The 11,421-nt window shown below is 38.0% G+C and overlaps 1 protein-coding gene across 2 annotated transcripts in view; it reads left to right on the forward strand.

Annotated features, from left to right (window-relative positions):
• The first annotated feature begins 7,382 nt into the window (after window positions 1-7,382).
• LOC109047174 (axin-1-like) overlaps window positions 7,383-11,421 on the forward strand; it is a 52,011-nt gene continuing 47,972 nt past the window's right edge. The window contains exon 1 of one of the 2 annotated variants that reach the window (XM_042720077.1): window positions 7,383-8,448. The gene's annotated coding sequence lies outside the window, so the exon portion shown is untranslated. The remainder of the gene's footprint in view (window positions 8,449-11,421) is intronic. The other variant, XM_042720079.1, reaches the window with a different exon arrangement.

Raw genomic sequence — 11,421 nt, forward strand, 5'->3', positions numbered from 1 at the left:
AAATCATCCTCAATGCTTGAAGACTCCATTTAGTAGGCCTACTGTTCTGCAATTTTTTTTTGCAAAGGATAAATTAATACTCATCGGACTCAGTGTGCAAGGTTTCTGTGTGTGACGAATTTGTAGGATTTTGCATATGAAAAAATGCACATGGCCTTCCAGGCCTTCCAACCGAAAAATAAGTCCCAAAAAGGAATCTGTGCTGGGTGGAAAGGCCTAAGCTGTCTCGTAAATGTGTGTTGCAAAACTCCACAGAGCCAGCTCATAGTCCACTATTTGTTCCAGCTCAAAACAACAGTGAAGCTAAAAGAATAATAATTATTAGCCAGGCAGACTAGTCTTTGGTAGCATGAAGCACCAAAAACCATAGCGCACTGCAAATGTCAGCTGTGGAGTCCATGCTTAAAAACAGTCACATGAACAAGCGTGCCTTAATTAATGCAGTGCAGGAGTAGAGACAGGAAAAACCCTACTCACTCTGCAGCCTGAGTCACAATGGCATTAGGCGTAAATAAGAGCTGGAAGTGTAAGCACCAATTCAAATGCAAGTGCATGCATTAGTGCAGTGCAGAAGTAGAGAGAGAGAGAGAGATAGGAAAACCTGTCTGCTCAACTTTACAACCTGAGCCATTATAGGATTTATGTTAAAACAGCTTGCCACTTAATGTTTCAGCTCAACATAGCAGAAGAGTTGAAAGAAATATTATATTACTCGGGCAGACTAACTCTTGGTAGCATGAAGCAAGACCATGGTGCAGAACAAAATATCTGCTGCAGTCTTTGTCTAAAAACAGTACACGAACAAGAGTTGAAAAATCAGTGCATCTCGTGTTGTTTAATAAACTTGAGAAACACTTGATCCAGGGGAGGGAGTAGAGCAAATGGGGATTTTATATCAGTAACTTGCCCCTAAAGCTAAAATAGGCCGTTTTCACTCATTTTGGTTTTTTGAGTATAAAATTACAACACAATTTGGTATCTTCAAGTGCAAGGTGTCATTTTTTTTTTCCAGAAAATTATTGGCTTTCAGGAAATTACAGTTATTGTACATTATTGTGTGTGGTGAGTTATTATTGACTTTCAGAAAAAAAAAAAAAAAAAAAAAAAAAAAAAAACGGGAAGAAATCTGACTGCTTTTTTTTTTTTAATCTGAAAACTCATGAAAGAAGGAATCTAATGCCCATAGCTTATATCTACAGCTTGTGTCGCCTGCGAGCTCGAGACCTCGAGGCTGCTGTAGAGTATACATCATCTAATCCGCAGCCGAAATAATCGATTTACAAGCTTTTGGAGCGGGAATCAGATTTGACTAAACCACCGGACTCACGAGGCGCTCTTCTGATGAACGCATACGGTCAGGGGAAGAGAGTGAGAGAGAAGGGGATTAATTCCGTTCTCTCACTCTCTGTACACTCGGGCTCATCGCTGTCACCCCAAGCATCGAGGAAAATCTGAGGAAATAGGCGCAGCACGCATATATAAACATAAGTGAAGTATGCTCGGGCCGGTGCTAAGCTCTACTGGCCAATAAATTGGCCTGATTGTATAAGGGCTTCAGAGATTCGTCACACCGGAGGTGTTCCCATAGCGATGGCGTCATCGCAGTATTGAAGTGAACCTATGAGAGGGAACTAAAGATGCCCGAGTTCCACTCCCCGTGCAACTGATACTCGACTGCCATGGCTTAACGATAGGTTAGCTGTTTAGTTCAAACACATAACTAACGCTACCCATGGATGTTTAGATTTCATGAGAACAATAGGTCTTTGATTTTAACAGGGCACCAGACTGCTGGATACATCAGGTCACATCTCCTCTGTAGGAATGTCGAGTATATGAGCGTCCATAAGAGAAATGTATGTGAATTGTATGTTTTGAAGTGTTTTAACGCTGTCAGTGGATAGAGGTAGTATCAAAGGTGTCGTATTTTACTTTAAATGGTAATTTCCAATCACTTTAGCCCAGAAGAAAACAGATTCTTTTTAATTCGTCTTAGAGTCGGAAGTAAGAACTCTGTTTGGGACTAGACTAAAACTACGCTGTGTGACGTGTTGAAATTATAACAAACTTTTGACACATGCAGGCTAATTAACTGTTATACAATAAGAAAGGCAGTATTTCACATTTGTTTACTTCTGGAAATATTGCTGATAGATGAGTCTAGTGTCTCAGCGAATCGCTGTTTTGAATCAGTTTGTTGCAGTGAATTGTCCGAGTGAACCGATTCGCTAAAATGATTTGGACTTCCAAAGGCTCGAAGCGCACCTAGATCATTCTCGTTGCATATGAATCATTGCATCCACCAGGGGAGGCTGTTGAATCGTGGCTTTACTTATGATAAAAAGCAGTAGAGAGTTTGTTGGTGCACTGTCATGATTTCCATCCCCATAATATAAATTGAGCCTCTATCTAGACCTGATAGTGTGTGTGAAAAGTAATGGAAGGATTCTTAATGCAGTGATGTGTACCTTGGCTAAAATATCTGCACTGAATATAACCCTGGCTTTGGACTGGATTGCTTTGACACTAGGATTCGTTTTTACTTTGTATCAGAGTAAACAGTCAATGTGTTCAAAATAATGAGTTTTGCATGATCATCTTAATCAGAACCAAAATCTGTTCCTCATTGCTAGCCTCTAAATTCTATTTACAAAATGTATGTGGCTGGTTTTATATGCAGCTCACTCAGAATTATTTAAGTATGCATAACTGGAACCCCAACCTGACTCTGCTGTGAAAATAAATCTGATTTCTTTATCCTTTAGATTTTTCATTTGGGGGGTGGGGGGGTATTTTATTCAACACTTTATGCAACCTCCATTGATAACGGCTCTGAGTTTTCTCCTAAAAGTTTTTTTTTTTTTTTTTTTTTTTTTTTTTTGAGGCATTCTGACCCCAAGACTCAACTATTTTCTGCAGTTCTCCAGTTGAGTCTTTGGCCACTATCCTCCTTACTGTGCATTAAGACAGTAGACATACATCCTCTTCCAGGCAGCTTCATAACACCTCCAGTTAACTGGAATGTCTTTAATTGCCTTGATGGTGGATATGGGAAAGTTCAATGCTTTAGCTCTGTTCTTTCAGCCACTTTATAATTGTGAAGCTCAATAATCTTTCGCTGCACATCAGCACTGTATTCTTTTTACTCCTTATGACGGATGATTAGAAGAATTTGGACTTTGTGTTATCTCATATTTATACTCCTGTGAATGTACAAAATGTATGTTCATTGTCACCCTGGTGTGCTAAAATGGATGTATGAATACTAATTTCAAGGAGTCATTTTCTTTTCTAAATGACCTCAACAGTGAATTCCGTATTCTGTTCTATAAGACAAAAAAGAAAAAAGTTAAACAGATTTTGAAGAATATTCTAGATTCTAGATTGTGTCCTTCCAGAAGTATGTCATTTGCATTTTCCATTCAGCACAGTGAAGCTCATAAATTTGTATTAGAAATATAATTTCTTCCTCCCTAAATACAACTGCATAAATCTGCAATATTTGTTATTCATCCATTGCAGTAGATCTCATGTAAACTGTGGAATGAGCTACACTGGATTTAATGTTGGTTTTGTGGTATTTGTCAGAAGGTTCTATGCGGGTCAATCGTACGTCTAGTTTGTTCTCGCTGAACTCATTGTATACTTTGCAGCCTCTATGTCTGAATCCATAAATAAACCCTCATGGTTTGTATTTATGTTGCTGCTTCCTATATGTGGTTGCTTGCACTGCAGTTCTTACACCTCTGCATGTAAGTGTAGGTTTTAAAAAAACGGTTTTGAGTAGCACAGATGGCTTGGTCAGATGCACTCCTTATATCTCTCTGTCCTTTAATCTTCTCTTGTTTTGTGTGCGCTCTTTCATGGCAGGCCCGGGCTCCGATCTTACAGCCTGAGGGGAGGAATAAACAAGAGTCTCTGGGAGAGACAGCCAGAGGTGGGAGGGGGAGAGCTGTACAAAGATGGGGGTGGGAATGCAAGAAGAGCTCATTTTTGTTGCTGAAACCTGAGCGTGCTGAGCTCTTGACTGAGATTTCAGAGCGAATAGGAAAGGCACTGTACAGACAAGGGGCATATTTTGAATAATGCTCTGTAAGTGATATATTTTCAAAGCACTGTGTGATATCTGCCCATAAGAATAGTGTTTGTGCAGCTTTTGATGTACATTAGTGTAGACAAAGATGAAAAAGGTATACATATAAAGATATTCATAGTTCATATTTCACACAGTTTATAATTTAATATGCATGATGTCAGAAAGAGATATGATAGCCTTTTACACAAATGTAAACATCATATAATGTGTGTGTGTGTGTGTGTGTGTACATATATGCATGAACACACACAGTAATTGCTGAGCAAATATTTAATGTCTATTAACATAAATAATAAATTACATTAAATTATAATAATAAATACTGTTATAGTAGTTGGGATTTTAAAACATTAAAACCAGAGCTTCCGTGTATACAGTATTTGAAAGGAAGTAGATCTTAGAAAGTGCTTCCTGTTATTACAAAAAAGGGTAATAATTAGAACATAAAGCAAACCATTCACTGTGTTCATTTTTAACAAAAGTAGAATAGAATAAATACACATAGCAACATTAGCATTTTTGAATTATTTGCATGCTTTTCTTTCTAAAAATATATAGAACTATCAACATTTTGCTATATTATGCTTCTCTTCATTTTCTTTTTAATTAACTGAAATTATGAACAGAAAATGAATTGATAGAGAATTTCAAGTACCTTTTGTAAGTGTAGTTATTATAGTTATGACAATTTAGAAATAATAATGATTTTTAGAGATAATGAGAAGGCTGTTTGGTTAACTAATTTCAGAATTAATTTATCACATTTATTTTGTGTGCTCATACTAAAGTATTACATTTTGCAACATGCAGATTTGCATAGCTGGAACTATCTCTTTGTCATTTATGAGCTGGGATTTGATTTGTGTTAATCAAATATCAAAATCAGCACGCTATGTCTCATCTTATCTCTAGCCAGCAGTGAGTTTGTGTCATTGGGGGATGGTGCGATCTTTGAGGTGTTGGATTTTATTGTTATGCAGAATTGATTCAGTCCTCTGAACACCTTTGCTCTCCATTGATCTTCAAATCAATGCAGCACTGCAATCGTATAACCATCCCTGAGTCTCAATATCCCTTAATGAGGCATTTTTATTCATGCAACAGTCGACTAAGAAGTCTGTTCATACCGTCTCGGTGAGAACAGGGAATTCTGAGAATGTCTTCCAGCTGTGAATTATGTTAGGTGAAGCAGTTCACTGTTTGAGGTGAGAAAAGCCTTTCTTGGTAGCTCTTGCAAGACAATTCTGATAGATGATCCTGAGGATAAAATGACAGACTGTCTGCCTTACAAAGGAAAATAGATTTCAGCATGTGACGTGCAGACCTCGAGGAGGATAACAGAGATCTAGAACCGATAATTCTGTTGATTTATCTTCGGCTATCGTCATTTTTATTGGAATTTAATGTCCTTTTTTTTTTTGCTGGAGCCATTCAGTCAGTGTACGTTTGATTTTAAAATGTAGTGCCAGTGGGTATGCTAATGTTAGCTCTATTTGAGAGGTGCAACATTAAAGCGATTTGAACTGTTAGCTGCCCTTATTTTACCAGCAAGAAACTGGATCCGCTTTTGACACACCTTCAAAGCCTCAGGATATTTCACTCTGTTTTTGCTGACACTTCTAAGCCACTCCTCCTGACATTTCCAGTCTGTTTCAGTCCTTGAAATGGATACCTTACTATTATTTGACACTTTTCTGTCGTCTTATCTGTTTAATCAGTCATTTTGGCCTAACATGTGCACTCACAACATCAGTTCGTCTACATTTAACATTTTGTTAATCACATGTCTCACAATCATTTTTGTGTCAACTAGAGTGGCGGTAAAAATGGTTGAATCTCTTGTATTATTCATTCTCTTCTGAATAATACATCAGTGTGTCTGCTCTATAATGACCTATACATCGACCTCAGCTACAATATGGCTATATTGTTTGCTTATGAGCCAAACAAAACTATTTTGAATCTGCGCTTAAGGTTGTTGTGCTCTGTGTGTGGTGTGCAGTATTTTAATGATGTGCTGCCCTTGTTTATTATGTGCCCTTTCACTGTTGAAGGGGAAAAGCGAACTGACTGTCTTTCATCAGCAAAAGATATGTCCCTCTGCAACAGCCAACAGTACTTTGATTAGAATATTTCATCTATTTACGTAATACTTCCAATACCCTTTTCGCTGGTTGGTTGGTTTGTTATTTCCTTATTAGTTTACCTGATATTTACCTTTTGTAATTAAGCTACTTATTTTGGAAATTATTTTACTTATGTTGTAAAATGAAAAACAAATGTAGCTATTCTAGCAACGCTGTGCTGCTGGGCTAAAATAGCTCTTATTAGTTGATTAAAATAACTATACTAGACATTCTTTGATGACCTTGATAATCCTGACAAACAAATGTTATCTGTTTTTCGGTGTGTTTCATACCTGATATTTTAAAAGTAATTGCAATTTTTAAAGCGGTGTTCTTATAACATGTTGTATTTGTTTTTTAAGAAGCCTGCTGAAAAGTGTGGTCAAAAATCAAAAGGTGAATTTAAAGGCAAAGGCATTCAAAAGTTTGGGGTTGCTAAGATTTTTAATTGTTTTTAAAAGAAGTCTCTTATTCTCACCAAGGCTGCATTTATTGTTATCAAAGATACTCTAAAACAGTAATATTGTGAAATATTATTAACCCTTAAAAGAGCTGTTTTCTATTTTAATATATTTTAAAATGTAATTTATTTATGTGATGGCAAAGCTGAATTTTCAACAGCAATGTCTCATGATCCTTCATATTCTATTCTATTCTAGCATATTCTATTATGCTGATATATTAATATTATCAATGTTAAAAACAGTTACTGCTTAATATTTTTGTGAAAACAAAGACACATTTTTTCAGGATTTTGGGATGAACAAAAAAGTTTAAAGAACATGTGTTAAAAATTGAAATCTTCTGCAACATTATTTGTATCTTTACTGTGACTTTTGATCAGTTTAACGCATCCTTGCTAAACAAAAGTATTGATTTCTTTCTTACTGACCCCTAACTTTTGAAGGAAAGTATATTTATTTATTTATTCAAAGCTGATTTAATGCATTTATTATTTCAATACCTCTTCTAATTATCTATTTTTGTGCTCCTTCCTTGATATTCCTAAATATGTAAAATAATAAGTTAAACTTCAGTTTTTAAATGGATAGTTTCTACAGTAGTTTTTTTATGATAAACAATGAGAACAACTCATTAAATATATCTGCGGTCTCCCTCCCTCAGTCAAGAAACCCCCCACCTGAGTCCCCCCCAAAACATATGAGCCTGTGCAGGGTGCTGAAGGGCCACTGAGACTAATGGCCAGCTGCTATTTAGTAGTGACTTTCTTTTCTCACTAGTCACGTCGCTGTTCTTGAACGTGTGGCGTGCAGAATCAAAACTGTCTTTTCAATAAGAGTCCACTGCTAGCCGACGCGAGCCCAAAGACAGCATGATGTGAAGTCCTGAAAACAAGACAAAGTGTGTGTGGTAAATTTGTTTAAGAGTGGCGGCGCCAATGCAAATGCAAGTGGCAGGCAATACCAAGGATCCTCGCCAGGATGGTTTGAATGGAAAATCGGTCATTGTGGAAAGGGTTTGCTGGGTCTGACCCTGGCTGCTACTAGACAAGCAAGTGTGAAATCCGTATGAAAGGTAAGCAGCTGATAACATTACCCAACAAAGGCAATATCATCTTTCACGCTCTCCACGTTTTCCTTTCCAGCACTCTCATCTGCCTACACCGATTTTGTTCATCTCGCCTCGCTATGTATATTTGTGCATTTTTCCCATCGCTGGTCTGTTGTTGCTGTCTGGCGATGAATGAAACGCTCCCAAACATCAAATAGCATTGGCGTGAAGCGCTGAAAACTGTGCATAGCTGTTTGAAAAGGACCGCTACTCTGTGGTCTTTGTGCTTCCCTTTTCATCCCGCTCAGAATGGGCAGCATATCGGACAGCACTCAGCTTTGTTTTCATTTCAAAGCTTATTGCATTTCTGTAATCGCCACCCCAAGGTTCGTCACAGTTTGCGATAATATCCAGTTCCATTTCTAATGTTTACTTTGCAATTAGGAGCATATCACTCATGCCTGTGGGGTCTGTTGCCATAGTTACAATAGGGTTCCGAGGTCTATCATCTGGTCCTTGCGTCCACCAATCAGCTTGCAGAGCTGAAGCTGCAACATAAAGTAAAGATGCACATCTTTCAGCAACACAGTAGTAAAAAACAGAAAGAGATTCATGAGTATAAGAAAGTACTCCGGGGTGGCAAGTAGGCGACTGCGCCCAGTCATGGCGGACCGCAGAAATCACAGCAGAGGAGACACCCAGCAGGAGAGGCAGGTGAGAGCATCAACCATTTTGAGACTTAACTCACATTATTGTTCTTGGAGTAGACTCCGTGAAATGTGTCAGAGATGGTAGTCAATGAGATTAGCATTACCAGTACAAATAAATGCCGCTCGTCTTGGAATAATAGTCTGGACGGTGAACGTTGGGCAAATGAAAGCGAGAAGAAACGGCGCGGCCGTAGTTTTCAATATGATTGTTGAAGCCTCTTCAGATCAATTTTTTTCCAAAGCGCGATCAAAGATCTCCAGCTGGGCTGTTGTTCGCTTTTCGTACATATTTTTCCGTTAATTTGCGGATGGGAGGAATCGCTGCGCAAACTTCATCCGATCAGTCCAAGTATGCATATGTCCATGTCTTTGTTTTTTGTTTTTTCGTCTGTGTGTCTGTGTGTGTATGAAATTGGCCTAGATTAATCATAGCACTCTAAATCTCATTACTTGGAACATCTGAGAGAACGCTGTCTATAAAGGGCTCTTTGGAGGGGGCTTTCAAATCGGGCCTTCATCAGATCAAAGGCCTCAGATCTGGGATGAATATTTGTCCTCGGTGGATATGTTTCAAGATAATCAAGCATGGTCAGATAATCCACCATTGGGTGAAGCGCAGCAGCAAGAGCTCCATTTTCTCGCCGATTCCCGACCGAGCCATCTGTGAACCTGTCGATACCATGATATGATGTCAAAAGAAGAGCCCTCATAACAAACCGAGAGGGGGCTGGGTGGAAAGCGAGAAAATAAAGAAAGATGGAGGGGAGGACCATCGCCAACTAAACCCAGTTGTGCTTAAAGATGGCGGCCGGCGAAGCCGCAGACTGCGTAGCGCGAAATCCGATCCGTTGAGGAAAGTCTACGCTGAAGAACGGCTAAAAAATTGTTCTTGCACACACTGAGGTAACCGTGAAGATGGCATGTGCATCGATTGTGTGTCGTTGATAATGGCGGCGGTTTCTTCTTCCTCCACGTAGCGTTGTTTGTCATTGTCTTTATTATTTACGTCTTGTAGGTTCGGGTCTCTCATGGCCCTCTCGCTTTCAAAGACGCCGCTTCAATTGTTGCGACCACTTGCTGTGCATTTCTAGCTCGTAGCATTTATGATAGTAACAAGCTTTTAAGATTCTCTGACTGCGCATTTGTTAGCGATATGAAGCTTTTGCCCATTTGCAGCGCGTCATTAGCGGCACATTGTTTGCTGACGAAACAAGCTAAAGCGCCCGAATGTAGCATTTCGTGCATGTTTTCTTATGGAAACAGTAATCAGTAGTTTGGTGTTAGACAAACCTCAAGCAACAACCTGTTTAATCCTCTGTGGCTAATCCACTCTTGGACTTGTTAGTCACGATTTATTCAGCTATGACAAAAGATATCAGCAGGACACCGGAGTGCATTCTGACAGTCTTTAGATACCACCTTTCTCCCAAGACTTGCGAGCGCTAAAAAGAGCAGCTTATCAATACACCAAAGACATTTTCCCTTTCTGATGTCCCAATCATTCAAATATAAATCTGCTTTCCTTGACCGGACCCTCGTTGCCTTTGTTTCGTAGTGCTCCCAGCCCGACCATTTCAGGCATGTGCTTCTTTGTCTATTGTCGGTTGTATCTGGAAAATCTAATTTTTTCCCTCATAATTCAAAGCCTTATTATTCCACTTTTTACAGAAGTGCTAAAAGGAGCCTTGAAGTAACTTATTTGAAGGAATAATTATCTTTTGTAGAAATGAGAAGAGCAGCACTCAGCTTTAACATCTAAATGGGCTATTGTCAACTGATCAGGCCCCTCAAAAGATAAGCCTATTTCAAGCACAGCCTACGAGGAGGGGTAAATTTGCACTGGCAGCTGTAACAAAAACCAACACAGAGGAATGCTGGCCAGAAATGGGTTTTCTTTCTCCTGTCAAGAGGACTTATTTCATGACAACAGAATGATCATTCATTTTTCACTCATAATGTTTCTTCTTTGTTTCACTATGTTTTCACTGCAAATCACCCACTTAAAAGTTGTAATTTACACAAATCGAACATTTCTAAAAAAGGGAACACTTTGGCGTATCTATTAGTTTTGATTAATGACATTTTACCTGCTTCTAAGTAAATTTCACAAATAATAATAATAATTAAAAAAATGGATTTACTTTGAAACAGTTTTCACTAAGAAATTGCTAGTAAATTTCACAAATAATAATACAAAAAGAGACAAACAACACATACAAGGGAGAAAGAATGAAATAGTATCTTCTTCAAAACCTACTCCAGAAACTTCAAAAAAAAATAAAAAAATAAAAAAATAAATTGACAGTACACTAAACAGAATAGTCATAGTAAATATTTTGTCCTTTCACATTTGATTATTAATGAATATACAGTTTGCTAGAATCAGAAATAGTAACTAGAGTCTCAAATTGATTCATAGCTAAAGGAACACCTGCTGAACTTACTCCCTTTTCTTCAAATCTTCATTCACCTACCATGGCTGTCATCGCCTTTTTATTGAAGGCTTGAGCCGCATATTAGTCTGTCACAGCCAGTGAAATGGTTACGCCGAGGCCTGGTGACATGCAGCTGAGAGACTGGAATGTCTATTGTGTGGTTTATAGGCTATAGTTGTTGTGTTACAGTCATCAGTGTCACTGGTCATGAAGATCAGATGCCATGAAATCTATGCAAATGAATACTGTATTCACTTATTTTCCATGTTTTTTTTATTTATTAAAATTTTTTTAAGGTAAATACTTTTGGGAAACAAAACAGATCTATTTAAATAAGTTTATTGAATCTGAAAATGTTTTAGTAACTTAAAAACAATTGGATCTGCAGTATGTATGGAGATTCCCATCATACAACAAGCAACTGACTGTAAATATTACTTTAAATATGGGTTACTCAAAAGATGGAAGAAAGAAGAAGCCAGTTGGCAAGCACATTTTTTTTCTTATCATGAGAAAATTAAATCTCCATTTTCTGAGGCGCA

The sequence above is a fragment of the Cyprinus carpio genome, chromosome B3 (assembly GCF_018340385.1).
Source record: "Cyprinus carpio isolate SPL01 chromosome B3, ASM1834038v1, whole genome shotgun sequence".
Lineage (NCBI taxonomy): Eukaryota > Metazoa > Chordata > Actinopteri > Cypriniformes > Cyprinidae > Cyprinus > Cyprinus carpio.